Below are 23030 nucleotides of genomic sequence, written 5' to 3'. Positions count from 1 at the left end.
AGAGAATAAGCCTGGCACTATCTCAAATTTGGGGGGAGAAAATGGGCCAGTCTTGTCAATTGCCTGGGTCTGCTTCATAGAGAAGATGAGAGAGTATGACTCTGATCTAATGACATCAAAGTTCCCTTATGCTTGCAAGATCTTGTGGTTCTACTTCCTTTAATCTTCTCACACATGCTTTTTAAGTTGCAAAGGATATTCCTCATTTGGAATGCTATGTTCATTCATATATTTTATAAATTTATAATATATTTTTTATTTTTTTAAAGATTTTATTTATTTATTTGACAGAACTAGAGAGCAGGAGAGCACAAGCAGTGGAAGCGGCCTAGGGAGAGGGAGAAGCAGGCCCCCCATGGAACAGGGAGCCTGATGCGGGACTTGATCCCAGGACCCTGGAATCATGACCTGAGCCGAAGGCAGTCACTTAACCTACTGAGCCACCCAGGTGTCCCTATAATATATTTTTTAAATTGCTTCTTGATAAATGAACAAAAATTTAGAGGCTTCTTTACTTTGGTTTCCTCTTGTCATAATTTCTTCCATTTCTTGTATCTGTGCACATACATTGTGTATATATGTGTGTGGCAGCAAGTATCAGGCCAGTTGAAGCATTTTAGGGGAAATTGGTGTGGGAAAGACACGAGTGGTAAGAGCAAACTATCACTGTTCTTTTTTCTTGTTCCAACTGTGGCCTTGAGGAAAATTTCCATCTCCTCCTATGATGGCTGTCAGTCTACAGACTATAAGATTTCTGACTTTAACCTCCACCTTGAGCTCCTAAACCTAATAGGAAAATTTTGGTTATGATACAAGTCAAACGAACTCAAATACAACTCAGATTACTTAAGCCAAATTTATTGGCTCATGTAATACTGAAAAATATAGGGGTTGATTTGTCTTGGAGCCAGGGACTCCGGTGACATCATCAGTAACTATTCTGTCAACCTCTCTCTTTTCTTTCCCTTTTCCTTTTTTCCCCTTCTTATCTCCACCCCCCCCCCACATACACCCCACCTCCCCCCACCACCCATTTTCTGTGCTGTCCTTGCTTTTAGCATCATTGTCTGAGCAGGCCCTTCCTATGTTGCCCTGCACTGAACCAGGAGGAAGGGCAGCCCCATCTGAACAGCATGTACAACAACTGCAGAACCAGCAGATGTCTGGAAGAAAAAAAGAAAAACATTCATGATTCTAATTTCCTAAGCCATTTCCCCATATCCTTTTTGAGATACATTTGATAAGACAAAGCAAAATGTTAACTGAAAAGAGTCATGCCCTACTCCGTAAAGTGATAAATACATCATTTCAGAAAAAAAAAAATGTATTTCAGCATTTAGCCAAGAATCTATTTTATTCTTTTCTTTTTTTTAGATTTTATTTATTTATCTAACAGAGAGAGAGAGCACAAGCAGGGGGAGTGGCAGGCAGAGGGAGAGGGAGAAGCAGGCTCCCCACTGAGCAGGGAGCCTGATTCGGGACTTGATCCCAGGACCCTGGGATCATGACTGGAGCCGAAGGCAAACACTTAACTGACTGAGCCACCCAGGCACCCAAAGAATCTATTTTCAATAGGTTTTTCCTCAAAGATTCAGAATTATAAAGCAGAGAAGAAATCTCCTTTTTCTTAAAAAAAAAATCACCATTTGAAATGAAAATGCTTAATCAGATTTTCCTGTCAAATCATCTCAGTCCCAAAATGAAATGTTATAAAAACAAAACAACAACAACAATAATAAAAACAGGCAGGATTTAAAGAATACAGACCTTCAAATTATTATATTTCTTATTTCAGTTGATCAGTCATTGAATATTCATGAGTCCTACTAGCCTGTCTCTAAGCTAGGCATTTAGGAAACCTATGTGAATAGAATACAGACCTTGCTTTTATGAGTTAACAGTTTAGCATGGAAACAGGTGGACAGGTAATTACATAACAGAATATGTTAGGTATTATAATAGAAATAGGTATTAGAACACTAGTTCTTCCTAGGAAGTCAGGAAAGCCTGCAAAGAGAAGCCATTTGAGATGCATTTTATTTTTAATTTATTTATTTAAATTCAATTTCATTAGCATATAGTGTATTATTAACTTCAGAGGTAAAATTTAGTGATTCATCAGTTGCATGTAACACCCAGTGCTCATTCCATCAAGTGCCCTTCTTAATGACCATCACCCAGTTACCCCCCCCCCCCCCCCCCCTCCAGCAACCCTCAGTTTGTTTCCTATGGTTAAAGAGTCTCTTGTGGTTTGTCTCCGTCTCTGTTTTCATCTTATTTTTCCTTCCTTCCCCTATGTTCATATTTTGTCTCTTACATTCCACATATGAGTGAAATCATATAATAATTGTCTTTCTCTGGCTGACTTATTTTGCTTAGCATAATACCCTCTAGTTGCATCCACATTGTTGCAAATGGCAAGACTTCATTCTTTTTGATGGCTGCATAATATTCCATGGTGTATATATACCACATCTTCTTTATCCATTCATCTGTCGATGGACATCTAGGCTTTTTCCATATTTTGGCTATTGTGGACATTGCTGCTATAAACACTGGGGTGCATGTGCCCCTTTGAATCACTATGTTTGTATCTTTGGATAAATACCTAATAGTGCAATTGCTGAGTCATAGCTATTTTTAACTTTTTGAGGAACCTCCATACTGTTTTTCAGAGTGGCTGCACCAGTTTGCATTCCTACCAACAGTGTAAGAGGGTTCCCCTTTCTCCACATCCTCACCAACATTTGTTCTCGACTGACTTGTTAATTTTAGCCATTCTGACCTGTGTGAGGTGATAATCTCACTGTGGTTTTGATTTGTATTTCCCTGATGTTGAGTGATGTTGAGCATTTTTTCATGTGTCTCTTGGCCATTTGGATGTCTTTGAGATACATTTTAAAGAATAAGAAAGAATTTGTCAGGCTGAGAAAGGAGACAGGGGCTAAGGGAAGAAATCCCAAGAAGATAAAACCATGTGAGCAAAGTAACATGAGTGAAAGGGCTTTTTGGAGCATTTGGAGAAAGGATAAGTAGTTCAGTGGACTACATGCTGGACGTTGGGCTAAAAGGAAGTTTTCAGTCAGCTCTAAAGACATTAAGTTTTTATTTTAATTCCACTTAGTTAACATACTGTGTTTTATTAGTTTCAGGTGTACAATATGGTGATTCAACACTTCCATACGTCACCCGGTGCTCATCACAAGTGCACCCCTTAATCCCCATCCCCTATTTCAACCATACCCCACCCATCTCCCCTCTGGTTAGCAGAGGGGAGCATATTATCTTTAAAGGTTAAAGTCTGGTTAGCAGAGGGGAGATGGGTGGGGTGTTTCTCTTTCATTAAGAGTCTGTTTCTTGCAGATCTGAAGACTTTAGACAGCAAAGGAAGAACAATATTCTTCTACTTAACAATCTTCCTCTCCTCACTAGTTTATAGAAAGGCAGCCTCACTTAAGCATGAATACAGGCAGCGCACTGGGCACTGTAGAAATGATTACGATCCATAGTTGTCACTCTCAACTCATTTTTCTCAGGGTAAAAGAGCAGGACAACATAGAAGGGGCTTTGGTACAGCTTCCATCACTAGCTCTGTTATGTAGGGACCCTATATCTGTTTTCATAAAAGTTGCCTTTCTCAGCCATCCTACATATTCTTTCTTAGAGATGTACATGTGGTTTTAATTGACTTACAGAACACATCGACTAATCTACACCTTGAAATGACTATCTAATAGGGTAAATGGCCTGAGCATCCCTGCACATGAATCTTTAGTATAATTGTTTTGTTGATTCTTGTTTCCCAGATGTTATGAGAGGACCTCTTATCCCTACAAAATCTATCTCCATACCAGCAATGTCTAGAACAAGCAGAAACTGCAGGATGTCTCTTGCATGCTCATGAACATGTTCAGTTGAACGTTCCATAACATCTACCATTTCCTTCCTCTCCACCCTTCTGGCGATATTTGCTCCAATGGGTACAGTGCTCAGAGATGAGCGCTTTTACAGGATTATCATCATCTTTTGCCACACACCACCATCTCCTGGAATCCTCAAAATGTAGATACTACAATGGATTCCACAAGTAAGGGTTATTAGATCTTTTCTTTCCAACTGGGAACCATGTATCAATGCTGCTGGTAATCCGTGTTTGTAGGCTTTCATGAAAATATCATTTCAGTTTTATAGGAGTATCCTTTCCCAGTGGAATTAGGCATGCATTGAAGTCAAGAGACAAATCGATATGATGAACAACATAGTGCATTCATGAACGTGCCTTCCCCTCTAACGACCAATGTTTTGTTTCCTGGACCAAAGTTATCTTCCTGACTCTCCCCTCAGGTGACATTCTCTCCTAGGTCGCTGGCCAACCCCTCATGCATACCTCAGTTTCTGGTGGACCCATCTCCTACCTGCCAAACCCAGAGGCACCCAGGTGAGCGAGAGACAGAAGCCTTTTCCTGCCCTTCAATTCATGCTTCCTGCGTGTTGCCAGCCCTTACCTTATAGGAAGAACCACAGAAACAGAGGACAAGTTTTATGTAGCTATCTAGTTATTCATTGCAATTACCAAATGCTGTATGAAAAAAAAATGCTCTAAAATGAAAAAAAAATTATTTCCCTTTATTCTCCTGTGAAAATTTTTTTTAATAATTGAGTAAAGTTATTTACAAAAGGTTACCCTGATAATCATTATGGGGTGAGGAGAGAGGTACAGACTTGACGCATAAGAAAAAGACAAGCAAAAAAAAAAAAAAAAAAGGAAAGACACAAGCATAGTTTGGCCCAGGAGCAAAGCCTTGGTTCTGGGAGAGTGAAACACACACAACTTAGAACAGTATGGTGTGTGTCACTCAGAATTTGTCCTGGCCTGCCCATGCCTGAGATTTAGGAGGACAGTGATACAAAAATCTTCATCTTTGGAAGGTACAATGCATCGTCAGTTTGATAGCCCTCCAAAGTAAGAAAATGACATTCTCTTTTTCTTCTCCCCAGATAACTGTGTTGTGGGATCCAGCTCTTGCCAGTGGGAGGGTAGGGGTTATCTGCCCAAGGGTCGTGGTACACATGGCATCATCTGATCTGTTTATGGACACTTTGATGAAATCCTCCAAGATATCTCAGAAATGCTTAGGAGTTGGGAGGGTGGTCTTTTTTGTGACCTAGGGGCATGAATTATCCAGCAGAAGACCAATCACCATTAAAAAAACAAAAACAACAAACCAACAATTTATCCACCACCACCCCCCCCCCCCCCCCCCCACTGTCCTTCATTTCACCCCTACAGTTTATCAATTTGAGTGCATAACTATAACCTCTGGCTCATTTCTTGGGTGGTTCACTACCTCCTTAGAAAAGCCCCCAAGTAGATCACACTGAAAACCACACCCGTTACCCTTTGCGCTTGTTCAGTTCATCATGAACTGAACAATTAGACCAAAGCTCCTCATCAGCTACAGAGACCAAACTCTGGACTTCGCTAATGCAGCAACAGCTCTTTATTCTCACACACTGCATCCAGTACAAACTTCCATTTCTCACTGTTGGATTTAGCTCTTAACTGGCCTAAGAGCACTAAGCCATCACCTTGAGTCATAAGGAGTGGAGCATGTTGAGATTCTCATTCAACTGATTCAATCCTTTCCTTACCTCTCCCCCGCAACTTCTTTCACCCCCTTAATGCCCCCCTGCCCTGTCTATCCCTCTATCTTTTCCCTGCCAAGTTTTCAACTGTGCTGTTCTCAGAACCGCATCTCATGCCATGCAAGTGCGAGCATACTTAAACATTTTCTCTCCCTTCTCCCAACCTGCATCCTGTCCTTTCCAGGACCAACATGTCTCATCTCAGCGGAGCTCTCCACCCCTCACAGCCCAACCCAGAGTCTGAGCACAGGTTGCTGCATGCTCTGGGGCTTCTCTACCTCCACCCTGTTTTAGCTCTCCACCCACCGCCCCTGTCCTCTGCCCAGTCTACACCTGGAGGCAATTGCCTGCTCTCCCAAGCTACTTAGACCTTTATCTTCACTCCCCAACTGGAGAGCCAGTTTTACTGCTCATTGTTCACCAGAGGGGGAAAAAACAGAAGAAAACAAAACTGAGGCAGCACTCCGACAGCTTTCAGGAGGCAGCTGCAGAGGAATTCAGATGCTCCAGAATAGTGATTTTCAAAGGGGAACCCCCCTTTTTTGACCGTAACCCATCATGAGAAATGCATTTTACACTCTGACCCAGTGCATACACATACTAACTGAAGAAAAAATAAATTAATACAACACACTAGAACAAAGAACGAGATGTACCAACTACTTAATGCACAGAATTAACTCGCGTGAACAAGCACACATTTGCAAAAACTGTAAACTTATGTGGATACATGAACTCTTTATTCTCTTATGTACATTTCTATGTTATAATGATAATAGGTAACACAGATGCAGCACTTGCTCTGTGCGTGGCACATATTTTAAATCACTTAATTCCCCTAACGCTCCAGGTTGGCCCTGTATCAGCCCTATTTTACCAATAGGGAAACTGAGGCACAGAGCGGGGAACTAACTTTCCCAAGGTCATGTGGATAGGAAATGACTGGACCAGAATTTGCATCCAGGCTGCCACACTCTGGCCCAACTACTCTCCTCTGCTACATTTAGACATGTAACTTAAATCACTACATAGGGTTCACAAAACAAAGCATATTGCTATTTATGGGTGATTTAAGGGTCTTTATAGGTTATCATCATCAGTGTGATTCTGCTTCCATTCACTTACTTTATAATCTTACTCCCTGCAAGATGAAATTAACAGTAAATACATGTGACAGACACATTTTTTTTCAAGTTTTGAAGATGGCTATCTTAATGCAATAAATTAATGTTAAGAATTAATATATTTCTACTTAAATATAAAACACTTCTAATAAGTTACATTTCTAGATCTCAGGACAGTTTGATATCATGAACAGAATACAAAAGACTTTCAGTAGTAATTTACTAGTGCATCTTTCTATTTTTCTTTTAAACAAAAAAAGGGAAAATATGTCCATTAATGCTATCACTATAAATTGAATAAAAGCTAGAAAAATGTACTCCTACAAAACCATAACCATGTGCTAGTGACCAAGCAATTTTAAAATCACAGACATTGGAAAACTAAACAAAAACCAAGTCTTTCACTTAAAAGAAAAAATAATACCAAAACTTGGGACCTATATTTCAATTATTGATCTTATTTTTCAATTATTGGCTTAAGTTTCCATTCTTTTTATAACTGTGAAGATAATACAATGCTTTTTGGTTCCTTTAATTCTAGGAATGCCCAGGTAGTGTATATATCTATCATCCTGATTGTCATGTTAGGGTAATTTCAATCTTACATCTGAGTGTTATTTTTTCTGTCAATAAAAATGGCTAAATTTATGAAATCTCACATTGAGAAGCTAAACCAATGTGGAAGAAAGCTCTACAGGATGCAGAAGACCTGAGCTGACTTTAGACAAGTCCTTTTTGCCAGATTTGATTATTCTAAAACACACTGAGTACATACTATATGGTAAATTCTGGGGTATAAAAAGTAGTAATCTGCAATCATATTGGATAGAAAAGTTTGCACTACATCAAAAACTAACGATGTACTGTATGGTGACTAACAAAACGTAATAAAATAAAATTTTAAAAAAGAGAAAAGTTTGCTCTGCAAAAATCATTGGGGAATTAATTATACATTATGATAAGAACTAATTCTGCAGCTTTATTTAATGCAATTCCAAAGTTTTCTTTCTCTTAAGTTTATAACAAAATGTATTTATTACAAAATAGTTATTTCCCAGAATCACAAACTCTTAGAAGTAGGAGTCTTATTCCACCTACCAGAACATTTCCACTTTGTGGGAAAAAAGCTTTGAGACCCAGAGAGATGGCAACTTAACTCAAGGTAGAATTTACTTAAAAGGATATGGTAAAAAGGCTTTAAAAACATTAACCACAACTTTCCTTGCATATTGCCAAGAAAAACCCATTTTTCATGTTGCAGATTTTAAAACGGTGCTTAAAAAAAATCAGTTGATCTTCTTAATATTTCCATGACTTTGAAGTATTTAAAGTGCTTTGTCTTCAAACTAAGGTCTATGTGAGTCGGTACAGAGAAATAACAGGGCCACTGTGAAGTTACACTAATGGGTCACGCCTACTCAAACACACACACACACACAAAAACAAGTTTAACAAGTTCTTGCTGAGAACATACATTTACTAGACCTATTAATTTAGTAAAATAATAGTAATATTGTTATAAAGCAACTGTAGTAGATGGTAAGATAATGAGATAGCAATGGACATGGGACAATGGTCAAATTTCTCCCGCAGTTCACTAGTTAGAGACAACCTATGCATGAGTGTGAGGTGACATTTATGGTTTTGTTTCTATCTGGGAAGTATCTCTAAAGGAACGGATATGCCATTAAGCAGTAAAAGTCCATTCAGCTTCTAGGAGTGGCTCTAATTTCAAAATCATTTTGAAATCAAGGGTTTACCCATTAAATCAAATATTCACCTCAACTTAAAGAATCTGGCAACCATAAGTCACCACTTGTCCCCCTCTTGCTTTCAGGGGGTGGATCTGGGGATCTAGGGGATCTGGGAAGGTGGGGATCTGGGAAACTGCAGTATGTATCAACCTCACAATTTATCCACTGTCAAAGTTCAGGAAAGTCATTACCTGGCTAGACTCTGCAAATTCCATCTTGATGTATCAATAGCCCCTAGTAACCAACCATCCCTTAATTAGGTATACACACAGGTAGTTTGAGAAGATGGATAAACTGTCACCGTCTACTCGTCTGTTCCTTGCTGGCAAATATTGGCTGGTTTTAGACATAACCCAGGCCCCAGAAGCAGCCACTTATCTTTTAGCAAGTTCTGATAATCTTTAGTTTTAAGGGCCACAACTTCCTGAAATTCAAGGACAATAAACTATATATATAAGATTCTTAAATATAAAGATGTTTCAGAAGATGGTGACTGTTGCATTTCATAGTGTCTGCAAAAGAATGTTTCATTTAACTTACACTTTAAATTTAGGAGTGAAGGAGGTTTTCAAGGGCTTTCGTTAACTTGGACACTCTTTGGTCTTCTAGCTCTGTTGCAGTAAAATGCATCAGGCTAATAACCACACTACTGGAATTTCTGATTTTACGTTTGCTTTTATTTTTCAGTACTTATTCTGTTAATAAGCCTGAATACAAAACAATACTATAAGGAACTAGTTCAATACATTTATTAATTTTTGAACTTTGGAAAGTTTAAAATTAACAGTTTCACATCAAACAGGTGATATAAGAGGGTTATTCAAGCATCAAGTCAGAGAGCCAATTAGAGGAAAAATCTTTCCAATTTTTGTAGTAAAAAACATTTTCGCTGCATCCATTTTTTCCCTGCATTCATACTTGAAGACCATATTATTTATTGGGATCAATAACATTTTATTTGAAGCATTAAGAACTTTATGTAAAAACTAATGAGAAAAGTAGATTCACTGCACAGAAATAAATTTATCCATATATTTTATTAAATGGTTAATCTCACAAATATTTATCAGGTTTTTATGCAATATTCTGTGGTATATGCAGTATCTAGTTGTAGGTACTCAATAAATCCTAGCGGAATAAAGGGAAGAATAATTTTAAATCTCAAAAACTCTTTGGAAAATTCCTTATGGGTGAAAAAAAAACAATATTAGCGAATTACTCATTATTTGTTTCAAGATAAATATGTCTTAGGCTAATTCATGTTAATAGTTTAAATGGCCAGTGGTTCTTAGGTGATTTCTATTTTTAAAGTATTGAATTTCCCTTTTAAGTATTTAGGTAGTTTGTATTTATATAAAAACTTTTTACTAGATTATACTACTAGCTTCTACTACTACTAATATCTGTCAAGAAAATACTTAACTAAAGTAACAAATAATTTAATTTATATTTTATTACATTTATTTTATTTTACAAATAGAATCATTTTTATAAACATTTGATAATTTGAATAAATATTTAGAAATATTACTAATTATTTAGTAAACAGAGAATATATAAATTTGGATCTATCAATTAGATGGGTAAATGTAAGATATCAGAGGCTCTTTGCAATAATTTCAACCTGCCAAGTTTCTGGCTTGCAGACTAGGCTGCACTGACCAGAGGAAAATAAATAGTACAAATATAAATATAAAATAATACTGTCATTTTCTCCACAAGGGCATCATGCTCTCTAAACTGTGACTTCCTTATGGATATCTTGGATCTCCAACTCCTAACATAGCATTTGACACATACTAAGAACTCAATCCACATTAACTGCATGAACAAAGAAGTTACTGAATTTCACTAATTGTCAGGTTTCTATAAATTCATTCTCCATCACTTTCTCCATCACTTTCTCAGTATTCCACTGACAGGATCTTTTTGTTTTAATAATTGATGGGTATTCTTAAACCAAATGAGTGTTTGCTGGGATCTGAGTGTGGGTGAAGGAGGGGGCATTGTGAGGAGCAAGGGGAATGAATCCCTGCTGCAAGGTGGACCACACCATGGACCGGACCATACTATGGCCCACACTATGTGGTAGTGCAGCCCTATTTGCACCTCCCGTCTCAAAACAAAGAAGGTCTCTGGGAAAGGTTTTCTTTAAAGAGTAATTAACTGCTGAATGTGAAACTGCTTTTCACAAAGAATTCTGGCTGGGAGGAACCTTGGCCCAAGCAGGGCTTTGCATATAATGTGCCAAAGTCAATGCCAAAAAGCCCTCATTTCTAGAATTAGGGAGAAAGGCTCATGGAGATTTTACAGTGGTATATCTAGCCCCAATTCCTAAAGTCTTGATAACAAACAAAAGGCAATGAGAGGACAATCTTTAGTATGCTGTGAGAAGTTTACGGAGAAGACACACACCCGATTCATACACGGGGAACGAACACACACACACATAAACACACACACACACACACACAGAGGGACTGAGGTCATCCTCCAGAGAGAAGATAAGCAACGCTAATAAATTGCTAGACAAATGTTTGGAAACGAATACCTAGCATTTAGGAGAGTTGTTTTGGATTCTATTACATACATAAAATGAACACGAAACTTTCCCATCAGGAACCTCATTTTCAACTATTGAACAAACACCGGGAAAGTAGTACTTGGCCTACAGAAAAGTAATTCTGATGTGAGCTGATGTAAGCAAGCTAGTGATGGTTGCAAAGGCATCTGCTGGGGTGTGTCTTGAGGAAACAATGGAGGAAAGAGAGAATGATAACCCTCTGGCACGACAGGCCTGTAAGGCCCTTTGCAACCTACTCAACAGCAGGAAAAGGAAGTTCACTTGTATCTCCTCTTGGATTAAAATACAACATGGCCAATTACAGAAGAGCTAACTCCAAGAACAATCCTGCCAGATCCTACCTCTTTCAACTCTACAGGTTTGGGCTTATTGTGATATTGGTACAATTTCCCTCTAGAACAATGCACTCCCCTTGCCCACATCCTTCTCCATCTCCAGACATTCTCCATATTCCATAAGGTCCATCTCTATGAAGACTCCTCTCACTCTTTTTTTTTTTTAAGATTTATTTATTTATTTTAGAGAGAGAGAGAAAAAGAGCATGGAGGGGGTGGCGCAGGGGGAGAGGGAAAGAGTCTCAAGCAGATTCCACGCTGAGCATGGAGGCTGATGCAGGGCTCGATCCCAAGACCCTGAGATCCCGACCTGAGCTGAAACCAAGAGTCGGAAGCTCAACCGATTGTACCACCCAGGTGCCCCAAGACTCCTCTCACTCTTCAAAGCAGATTAGTGTTTTCTCTATAGAATTATTTCTATTTTTTTAAATTTAAATTCAATTTAGTGTATTACCAGTTTCAGAGGTAGAGTTCAGTGATTCATCAGTCTCATATAATACCCAGTGCTCATTATACAAATTTCTATCACAGAAGTTGCAGTGTAACATTTTAATTTTGTTTTTTACCTGCATATAAAAGAAAAACACTGTGTGTTAGTTAACAGCACATATACCTCAGTTATATTCATGTCTTCAAATCCTAGCCCAATGTGTGCTCAATAATTCTTGTTGATGCTTCAGCGCCAGTGAGTGTAACTCTCCCTGACTCCCTGGCAGATTCCACTGAGTTCCCAAGTTGTCACTGATAACCCTTCTTGCAGGAGATTAGCACTACCACTTTGCCCTCCATGTTCTCAAGGAATCTTGAAGCAACATCCCTATCATCTTCTTCAGGATTCTTAGAGAGTGAGTCTTGGGTTGAATGGGGCAGAGATGGTTCAGGGAGAGGGAAGAAGAGTTACTTAGGTATCTCTAATAAAATAAAGCCCATGAGACTACATGCTAGGGTTTGAAAAAACTATTAACACCAGGCTCAAATGACTCCCTACGGCTATGAGACCATTCATAACCTGGCTCCCGCTGATCCCTCTGGTTTTGTCTCTCATACTTCCCTCCTCATACTTCATTGCTATTGAACTACTTGAAGACCCATCAACTCATCATGATTTCTCATGCCCCTCATTTAATTCCCACAAACTGATGCTATTAAACAGATTTCATTATCTCCATTTCTCAAATGAGAAAACTGAAACATGGGCATTGATTGATCCGGCCAAGGTTGGATAGTAGAAGGTCAGGATTTGATCTCAGTTTGTCTGTCCTTGAAGTCAAGCAATTTCTCCTATTTAACAGAAGCATTCAGGTTGTTCTTTTTTGTGGGTAATGTCAGAAACTGGCACTAACAGTTTAAATAACAGAATATAGATCTAGGGACTAACAGATCTAAGGATCACTGGGTCTCTGTAATTTGTGATACACACCAAGATAACTTAGGAATAAAATCAAGGTTTCAAACTTAAAGATACATCCAATCCACTCTGGGCACTAACTAAATATATAGTTTTCTGGGCCTTGTACTCTAAAAAATATGTATTCGGTAAATGTAAGATAAGACCTAAGAATTAACAGTAAGACCTTTTTGAAAAATAATTTTCCATATATTTTTATTGTGCAAGGCATTTATTACTATGAAATTTAATACCTCTAAATGGAAGTAAATATGTTTGATGCTAAATACTTATATTAAGATTCTGTAGTTACTCGGTATTAGTCTGAGATGAGTTGATGATATAATATTGACACAAGATTCCTGATAGAATTGGGTGTTTCTCTTATACTTACTTCTCAATCAATATCTCTGAATATACACAGATTTTCCTGGGTCTTCTTCTCACTGACTCTAAATCCACAATTCTGTGACTCACAATATACAAGTCTGACTGCTTGGATGTGCAGTTACAGAAGTTAGTCATCAGCATTTCATAGTAGCTAGTAGATTATATCATGGAATTCTGATGATGTTTGCAGATGCTTGAGCTGAAAAACCCTCCCAAAAACCAGAAACATGTTTTAAAAACCTGTTCCCAGGTTTCTTGTTGTAACTCTGTCATAATTGCCAAAAAATATGCACTGTTCACTGACTGCAGTTACAAACTTATGCTTGAAATCCTCAATAGTAGAACATTAAACAAAAAAAAAAATCACTGCTGAGATCAAGTGATGAGGAAATGGATACAACAAATATTGATTATTTTTCAAGAAGTTGCAATGAAGTAGAATTTACATGGAAGTAACTGTAAGACATCAAGTCTAAAAAATGCTATAAGAATTAAGGTGGCAGAATTTCTGAAAAAAAGGGGCTTTAATTCAGTTTAACTTAATATATTTATTGGGCATATATGGGTTCCCAGGCAACTCTAGGAAAGCAGAGGGCAGACATGATCCCCAGTTTTAAAGAGCTTTTTCTCAGGAAGCGTATATAAATAATATCTAGAGTACAATTCATACCATCATAAGCACCAGTTCCTGTGGCCACACCTAAGTTCTTATGGCCTCACTCTTTTGCTTCTAATACATATGTCTTTGACCTTAGTAAGATCTCTAGACTCCTATACCCTGCCTTTCTTCAGAATTAATCACTTAGGGGATCTATTCCTCACTTCTCAGGACATACTCCATAGTCTATCTCTTTGGATACTCTTGACAATATTCACCTTCATGTTATTCACAAATTCACCAGTAACCATCTATTTCATCAAATCATCAAATTTGTCTACTTCTTAGTTTTTACCATCATCCTTTTAGATCTCCTAACAAAGTTTAAGACACACATTCTTCTTGAAACTCTTTTTTGTTTTCACTCATTTATTAATTAAAAATATTTATTGACCACTATCATGTGCTAGATTCCAGAAACAGTTTTGATGAAAAAGAAAAAAAAACCAGCATGGTTCCTGTTCTCATGAATGTAAATTTATAGTGGTGAGGACAGAGAGTCACAATCACACAAACACGTGTAAACTTGTAACTATAACTGCAAAGGAGATATACAAGGTCTTGACTTTTGTTCCCCTTTACCCTAAAAGCCATTAAAAGTTTTTAAAAGAGATTGATATGTTTAGGTTTGCTCTTGGAAATACTTTTTTCCGGCAATAGTGTAGTAAACAGATTAGAAGCTAGCCAGAATGGGACGCAGATCTGTTAGGAAGTTACAACAACAATCCAGGTGAGGCACCATAACTGTTTGGCTAAGATGGTGGTAGAGTCAAGATGGAGAGAAGGAAATGAATTTGAGAGATATTTTAAGTGTAAAATCAATAGAACTTGGTGATAGATTGGAAATGGAAGGCTAAGAAGAAAATTTGTTGATGATATCTCTCAAGCTTCTGTCTTACAGAACTAGCTAGATGGTGGTCTTATTGCCTGGTTAAAGTGAAGGAAACTTGCAAACTGCTGTAGCCACTGTGGAAAACATTATGGAGGTTCCTCAAAAAAATTAAAAATAGAGCTACCCTATGATGCAGTATTTGCACTACTGGGTATTTATCCAAGAAATACAAAAACACTAATTCAAGAGGACATATGCACCCTTATGTTTATTGCAGCATTATATACAATAGCCAAGTTATGGAAGCAACCCAAGTGTCCATCGATAGATGAATGAATAAAGAGGTGGTATATATATGTGCATGTACATCTATACACACAAGGGAATTATTCAGCCAAAAAAAAAGAATGAAATTTTGTCATTTGCAACATGGATGGATCTAGAGAGTATAATGCTAAGTGAAATAAGACAGTCAGAGAAAGACAAATGCTATATGATCTCACTCATATGTGGAATTTAAGAAACAAAACAAATGATGAAAGGGGGGAAAAAGAGACAAACCAAAAATCAGACTCTTAACTACAGAAAACAGAGGGTTACCAAGGGGGGGGGGATGGGTGAAATAGGTAGAGGGGATTAAGAATACACTTAATGAGCACTGTTTAATATATGGAATTGTTGAATCACCATATTGTACACCTGAAACTAATATAATACTGTATGTTAACAACTGGAATTAAAACAAATCAAAACAAAAACAAAGTGAAGGGACCCTTTCGGAGAGGGAGAACATGAGTTTTCAACACTTTATCTGTATTTGAACTTTCCAAGAGGAAATGTCAAATAGGCATTTGGATATATAGGTCTAGAGTTGAATAATAAAGGCCTGGACTGAATAAATCCACCCGTAGATTGTTAGTGCATGAAATCAATCTAGGGGAACAGGATACAAGACCAAACTTTATGAAACTGTGCATCAAATGTATGGTTGGAGAAGAATATGCCTGCAAACAAACAGGAAAGCAAGAGTCAGAGAGTTGGGAAATCAATCAGGAGAATGTGCTCCATTTTTCTCTTATCTTCAGGACTGTTCTAGAAACTACTGATCTTCAAATTCTTCCTGTGATTTAAATTACATTGGATTGAACCGGTTTGACCACATCTTCACCCTGCCCCCCCCAACAATATTTATTTATTTATTTTAATTTAAATTCAATTAACATATAGTGTATTATTGGTTTCAGAGGTGGAAGTCAGTGATTCATCAGTCTTACATAACACGCAATGCTCATTACATCACGTGCCCTCCTTAATGTCCATCACCCAGCTACCCCGCCTCCCACCCCGTTCCCCTCCAGCAACCCTCAGTTTGTTTTCTATGATTAAGAGTCTCTTATGGTTTGTCTCCCTCTCTGATTTCATCTTGTTTTATTTTTTCGTCTCTTCCCCTATGATCCTGTTTTGTTTCTTAAATTCCACATATGAGTGAAATCACATCTTTAAAACACTTTTTCCATCTCTTTTGCCAACTCTTCTTCTTCCCCTTTACCAAGCAAACGTAAACATGTACGTTTTCTCTTCAGATATTTTCATGTCTTTCTCTTCAGGCTCTTCCTAGGTGATTCTACCACTTACACAGTTTCGTTGTCATCTTGAAACTAACAACTTTCATGTATATATCTCTAATCCTTATCTCTCCATCTGTCTTTAAATGGACACTTAAGATTATCTCTTCTATTTTTAAAAGGTCAGTTACAAAGCTTCAAATATCTTTACTTTTTATTATAATATAAAGGCCTGCTAGTAATAAAATCAGAAATGGATCAGAATACAAAGTTAAGCATACAATTTCTCTTCCAATAAACAGATTTTTGTGAACAATCTCAGAAAATTTCCGTGCAGATATAAAAGTGTATATACACAACATGTATTTTTGCAGTGTTCTACACCTTGGTTTTTAAATTTACTGTAACTTAGACCTCTTTTCATATCAGTATATTTACATTTGTCTCATTTTTTTTAAATTCCACTTATAAATGTACCCTAACTCACTTAACAAATTGTGCTCTGAGACATGTGGGTTGTTACCAATTTTTCACTATTACAATAATGCAATGAACATCCTTATATGTGTATTTTTTTTATCAGTGTATCTGGGGCTAAATTCTGAGAATAGAAATTGTTGCATCAAAGCATATGTATAAATTTTTGTCAGTTATTGTCAAATTACCTTTCCAAAACATTCTGCCAACTGCACTTCCACTTTCAGTCAAGAAGATGACTTCCCATTTTTCTACTTCCTCTCTAACAATGGGTATTAGATAATATTTTAGGAAGTATGTTTTGTTATCAAATGTTCATCTGATTGGTGAAATATCTTTCTTTTGTTGTTGTTGTTTTTGTTATGTGTATGTCCAATTCTGAGTAAGGTTGAATATCTTTTTTTCTGCCTATTAACTATTTTATGTTCTTTTAAGTGAAAGGCCTTTTTTTTAATCCTCTGCCTATTTTTCTTTTGAGTTATCAACTTTTTCTTATAGGTGTGCAAAAGCTCATTATGTATTACAGGAACTGGACTTCGTTACACATGTAAAAAATCTTTTTTTCTAGCTTGCTATTTTTTTCTTTGCTTATGCTTATTTGCTATATACATGTTTTAATTTTTATGTTACCAAAATTTATCAGTCCTTCACTCTAAAGATTCTGGATTTAGATAGACATTCCCCATTTCAAGGTATTTAAATTTTTACTTAATTCTTTTCTTCTATGAATGGCTTCTCTTTTTTTTTAAGATTTTATTTATTTATTTGCTTGAGAAACAGCGAGAGTGAGAGAGCACAAACAGGGGGAGCAGCAGAGGGAGAAGAAGCAGACTCCCCACAGAGCACAGAGCCCAGTGTGGGCCAATCCCAGGATCCTGGGATCATGACCTGAGCCAAAGGCAGACGCTCAACCCAGGCACCCAGGCACCCCTGAATGGCTTCCTTTCAATTTAAATCTTTTCTCCATCTAAAACTTTTTCTGGTATAAGGAGTAGGTTAGTTTTGTTCTAAGTAGATAGTTACCTGCCTCAACACTGTCTTTTGAATTATGTACATTTTTCTCAGTGATTTGAAAAGACATCTATATTTCAGACTAGAGATCCTTTCTTTATCCATACGTTAAATATATTTCTGGAACCATTAATCTATTTCATTGATCTTTTTATTCATTTTCTGATTCCAAATTATGGTAATCACTGTAGCATGGTGGTTAATACCTTAGCCAGGTTTGACCTCACTCATTACTGTGCTTTTCAAATACTGGAATTTTAATTTCTATTCTTGATTATTTTTCATCCTACATGAATATGAAATCATTTTGTCAAATTCTACAAAAAAAGAATTTTGGGGGTCTCATTATCATATGGTGTCTTTCTGTAAAAAAAAAAAAAGGTATGTCTTTCGATTGATTCATGTCTTCCCCATGTTCCTTGGAAATCCTTAAAATTTTTATCATAGGGGAGAGGAGGGAAAACTCAACGGGAAGAAATCAAAGAGGGAGACAAACCATGAGAGACTTTTCACTCCAGGAAACAAATTGAAGGTTGTGGAAAGGGAGGTGAGTGGGGGGATGGGGTAACTGGGTGATGGACATTAAGTAGGGCACATGTTGTGATGAGCATTGGGTGTTATATGCAACTAATGAATCACTGAACACTACATCAAAAACTAATGATGTACTATATGTTGGCTAATTGAATTTAAATAAGAAAAATTTTATCATGCAGGTTCTATACATTTCTCCTCTGCTTCACAATGAGATAGTTTATGTTTATAGTAACTACTATAAACTATTATATTTCTTTCATTATAATCCCTAACTGATACTTATTTAGATTCCTGAATTTTGTTTATTAATTAGGTGCTCATCCAACTTAAAATTTCAAATTGTTTGCAATAATTTTTTAACTGATTTTCTTGGAATGCTCATATAGAAAAATACATGATCCGTGAATAATCATAATTTTAAGTCATTTCCAATATTTTTATTTGACTATTCATTACAGAAAATATTAAGTAATATAACAGTGGGATCTTTTTCCTGAATTTAATAAAAATGTGTTTATCATTTTGACACTGAGTAGAATGGTAGATTTTTGTATGATATACAATTTTTACCAAGTTAAGGACCGTTCTATTTCTTCATATTCATTCCTTCATTTAAAAATAGATGATGAATTGGGCGCCTGGGTGGCTCAGTTGGTTAAGCAACTGCCTTCGGCTCAGGTCATGATCCTGGAGTCCTGGGATCGAGTCCCGAATCGGGCTTCCTGCTCAGCGGGGAGTCTGCTTCTCCCTCTGACCCTCCCCCCTCTCATGCTCTCTCTATCTCATTCTCTCTCTCAAATAAATAAATAAAATCTTAAAAAAAAATAGATGATGAATTAAATCAAGCTTTTTTAAGCATCTGTGGAAGTTATTTTTTTTTCTTTTTTTTAGATTTTATTTATTTATTTGAGAGAGAGAGAGAGCATGAGCGGGGGGGGAGGGAGAAGCAGGCTCCCCTCCCGAGCAGGAGCCCTACGCGGGGCTCGATCCCAGGACCCCGGGATCATGACCTGAGCCGAAGGCAGCTGCTTAACCAACTGAGCCACCCAGGTGGCCCTGGAAGTTATTTTTTTAATTTGAGTTATTACAATGGTTAGACACTGCAATAGGTTTTTCTAATTTTGAACTACCTTACATTCCTAGAGAGCCTTTCAACTAGTCATAATGATTTTAATGTGCTCCCCAAAGCCATATGTCAATACACCATTTCAAATGTCAGCAATTATATTAATGCGTGAGATTGTTCCCTTTGGTTTTGTTATTATTGTTGCTTTTTGTTTTTGTTGTCTTTGTCTAGTTTATTTTCAGAATCATATTTTTATAATCTATCAGTGACTAAAATTATAAATGAAAATCTCTTAGTTTTATTTCCCCTGCATTTGTTCCCTTGGAGCATGCTATGCTTTTTTTACTTGATGAAAAAATATTCATGACAATTATTGAATATTCATGACAAATATTCTCTGTGATATTTAATTACTATTTTTTTTTAAATCTTGCTTCGATTAAACTATTTTTTATTTTGTATACCCTGGTGCTAAAAATCTTTAGAAAAATGGACATTAAAAACATGATATTTTCTAGGGTTAAAATATCCCAAATCAAAATTTTTTAATTGTCCCATAAAAAGTTCTTTATGACTAATCTTCATTGCCATTGAATGTTCTATGATTCAGAACAAAGAATCAAACATTATATGTTTAGTTGGTTTTTTTTTTAAGATTTTATTTATTTATTTGACAGAGAGAGAGACAGCGAGAGAGGGAATACAAGCAGGGGGAGTGGGAGAGGGAGAAGCAGGCCTCTCGCCAAGTAGGGAGCCCGATGCGGGGCTCGATCCCAGGACCCTGGGATCTTGACCTGAGCCGAAGGCAGACGCTTAACGACTGAGCCACCCAGGTGCCCCATATATGTTTAGTTTTAATGTCTCCGTAGTCTCCTTTAATCTGGTACAGCCCCCCATTTTATTTTCTATATCTAACTGATGTTTTTAAAGGATCCAGGCCATTTTATTATAGAATATTCCCAAATTGATATTTTTCTGATTGTTTTCTCATTTAATGATTCAGGTCAAACATTCTGGGCAAGAACATTATATCAGTGACATTGCATAGTTTTATAGCATCATGCAAGGAGGCATACATTGTCAGTTTGTCCCAGTGCTTAGTCTCATCAGCTGGTGAGATGATGTGATATTTTGAGATCATGTAAATGCCTGATTTCCCAACAAATTTTCATTCAATAGTATTAACACCCATTAATGATCTTTACCTAAATCAGTTATTATTTTGCTGGGTGCACTATTAAAATTATCTAATTCTACTTTTCTCCATATATTTATTAGCTGGCAATCTCTCCTAAAGAAGAGCTTACTCTTCACCTCACTGCCCTTAAATGAGGAATGCTGTGGGCTCATGTATTCTTTTTTATTCTATGTGTCATAACTCATTTGCATCATTATTGTTTTTGATGCTTTTTGCATCAAAGACACGAACTATGATTATATAGCAGAAGTCTTTGTTATTAGGAGATATATACTGTCATGGTATCATATACGTCATGATATGTGCAACTTACTTCCAAATTATTCAAAATATATGAATACACAAATTATACAAAATACAAAATACAAAAGAGGGAGCTAATGTGGAAAAGCAATAGCAAATTGTAAATCCGAATGAAGGTTTGAATTTTTTTAAGCAGAACAGGAACTAAACAAAGTACAAACAGATAAAATGTTAAAAACTGCTTAGTTCTTCCACCAAAACCTCAGATTCCTTTTTCTTTCATTGCACCTAATAGGAGAAGGAAGGAAGTGTTTCCCACTAGCCCCCAGCACCTTATTCCTTTGCCTTCCATCCAATCTGCCAGCTGGTAACTGTTTATTTTACTTTTGTCACACTTCTATTTCCTTTTCCTTTCCCACTAAAACCACACTACTTCAGGTTCTTCTCTATGCATTCCAAAGTTTCCATGACAAATTCCCACAGCACAACATTGACTAGGTCCATACCTTGCTCAAAACCCCCAGTGGTTCTTTGTCTGCCATGGAATATCATCCACATTCCTCAAAGGGGCATTTAAAGTCCTCCACATTCTATTAACACATCAGTTCTGGTCCCTCTCACAAATGGTACATAGAGGTCCAATTTGACTCCTTTTGGCCTGAAAAATTCGTATTCTTTTCTACCTTCTTTCTCATCTATATCTCCATTTGTTGAGAATGTAGTCAACCTGAAAATTTCAAATTCTACCTCTTCCATAAAGAGTTCTCCAATTCCCTTAATGTGGAAGTTATTTCCCTTTTGCAGGGCTCATAAGACACTATAAGTCTTTCCTACAGCACATATCTCAATGTGTCTTATCATAGAGAGAAGCCTCATCATTCCTTTTGAGATCCAGTCAAGGTCAGAGCCTTCCTAAAGACAGAAACTTCTATTACCTATTTTTATCTCTCCTGACAACTAGTACAGTCCCTAGTAGGCCTCAAGAAATATTGGTGGAACTGAATTTTTAAAACTACAGTCACCAATAGTTTCTGAAAATGACAAAATTTTTACCTGTTCGTAGACTATACATACACCCCTAAATGGAAAATATTCCAGACAGTATATCAGTATCAGTATATTATTCAGAAACCTATTAGTATCATCATCATCAAAAGCAGGGTCTTCAGAAATGAACAGCAATGGTGGAAAATCTTAAGAATGTGGAGGGTGACTGCATTTTGTTTTCATCAGAGACACTAAATAACCTGGAGACATAAATTTGCTGCTGAAGAGTTCCAACATAAAGTCATTTCGATCTAGGAGGAAATATGAAGTTACTGTGGTTTTGAAATGAGGCATGACATAAGGAGGGCAATGTTTCAGAAACGTTATTCTGGAAAATGAATGCAAAATGGATTAAAAGGGCAAGTGCTGAGGTACAATTAGAAATGTGTCACAGCAATGCCAGGTGGAGAGGGTCTACAGCAGCAGAAATGAAGACAGAAAGGTAATGCGGAGACAAAAGAAGATATAAATTTGAAAGCACACATGAGTTGATTTAGGCAAACTACGAAGAAAAGAAGAAAAAAATCCAGCATTTGAGAATTCAATTTTATTACGTCATACAGCTGTAGTTATAAGATTTCTCCAACGTCACCTCCAACTAAACAGGGCTAAGGGCTCCCAACACACCCCCTGCTTGCTTCTATTTAGCATGTTAGGGGAAAATCTGTTGTCTTTCCCATTCCAGCTAGCCTGGAGCCAGTTGAGGGCAAAGACCATGGTATATTCATCTTTATAGCCCCAGTCCCTAGTATAGTCAAGGCATATAGAAGGCCAAAAAAAAAAAGGTAATAGAACTGCCCTGATGGTAATTTACTACAAGTAAAAGGAAGGACTGAATTTGCGCATAAAATCTAAATAGTACACAGGGGTGGTAGCTAATAGACAAAGGTGTGTGAGTCTTCCAGAAGGGAGAAGTAATTTTTCTATTACACTATGTTTGCCTACCTCTGTAAGGGCAAAGTTCAAAATTATTTTGAATGTTCCACAATGCCTAGCACAGCAGTTAAAATGTAGTGAATGCTCAATCAGAATTATTTTTAAATTTTTTAAAAGAATCAACAATAATAGCTTAGTTTCTTTGACCACTCTTATTTTATCATAAAATATTTAAGCATTAAGATAGAGCCCCAGGTTCATAAAATAATCTGAGACTTTTCCTTGTTCACAAATATTCTT

The sequence above is a fragment of the Neomonachus schauinslandi genome, chromosome 14 (assembly GCF_002201575.2).
Source record: "Neomonachus schauinslandi chromosome 14, ASM220157v2, whole genome shotgun sequence".
NCBI lineage: Eukaryota > Metazoa > Chordata > Mammalia > Carnivora > Phocidae > Neomonachus > Neomonachus schauinslandi.
This window is presented reverse-complemented; position numbering follows the sequence as displayed.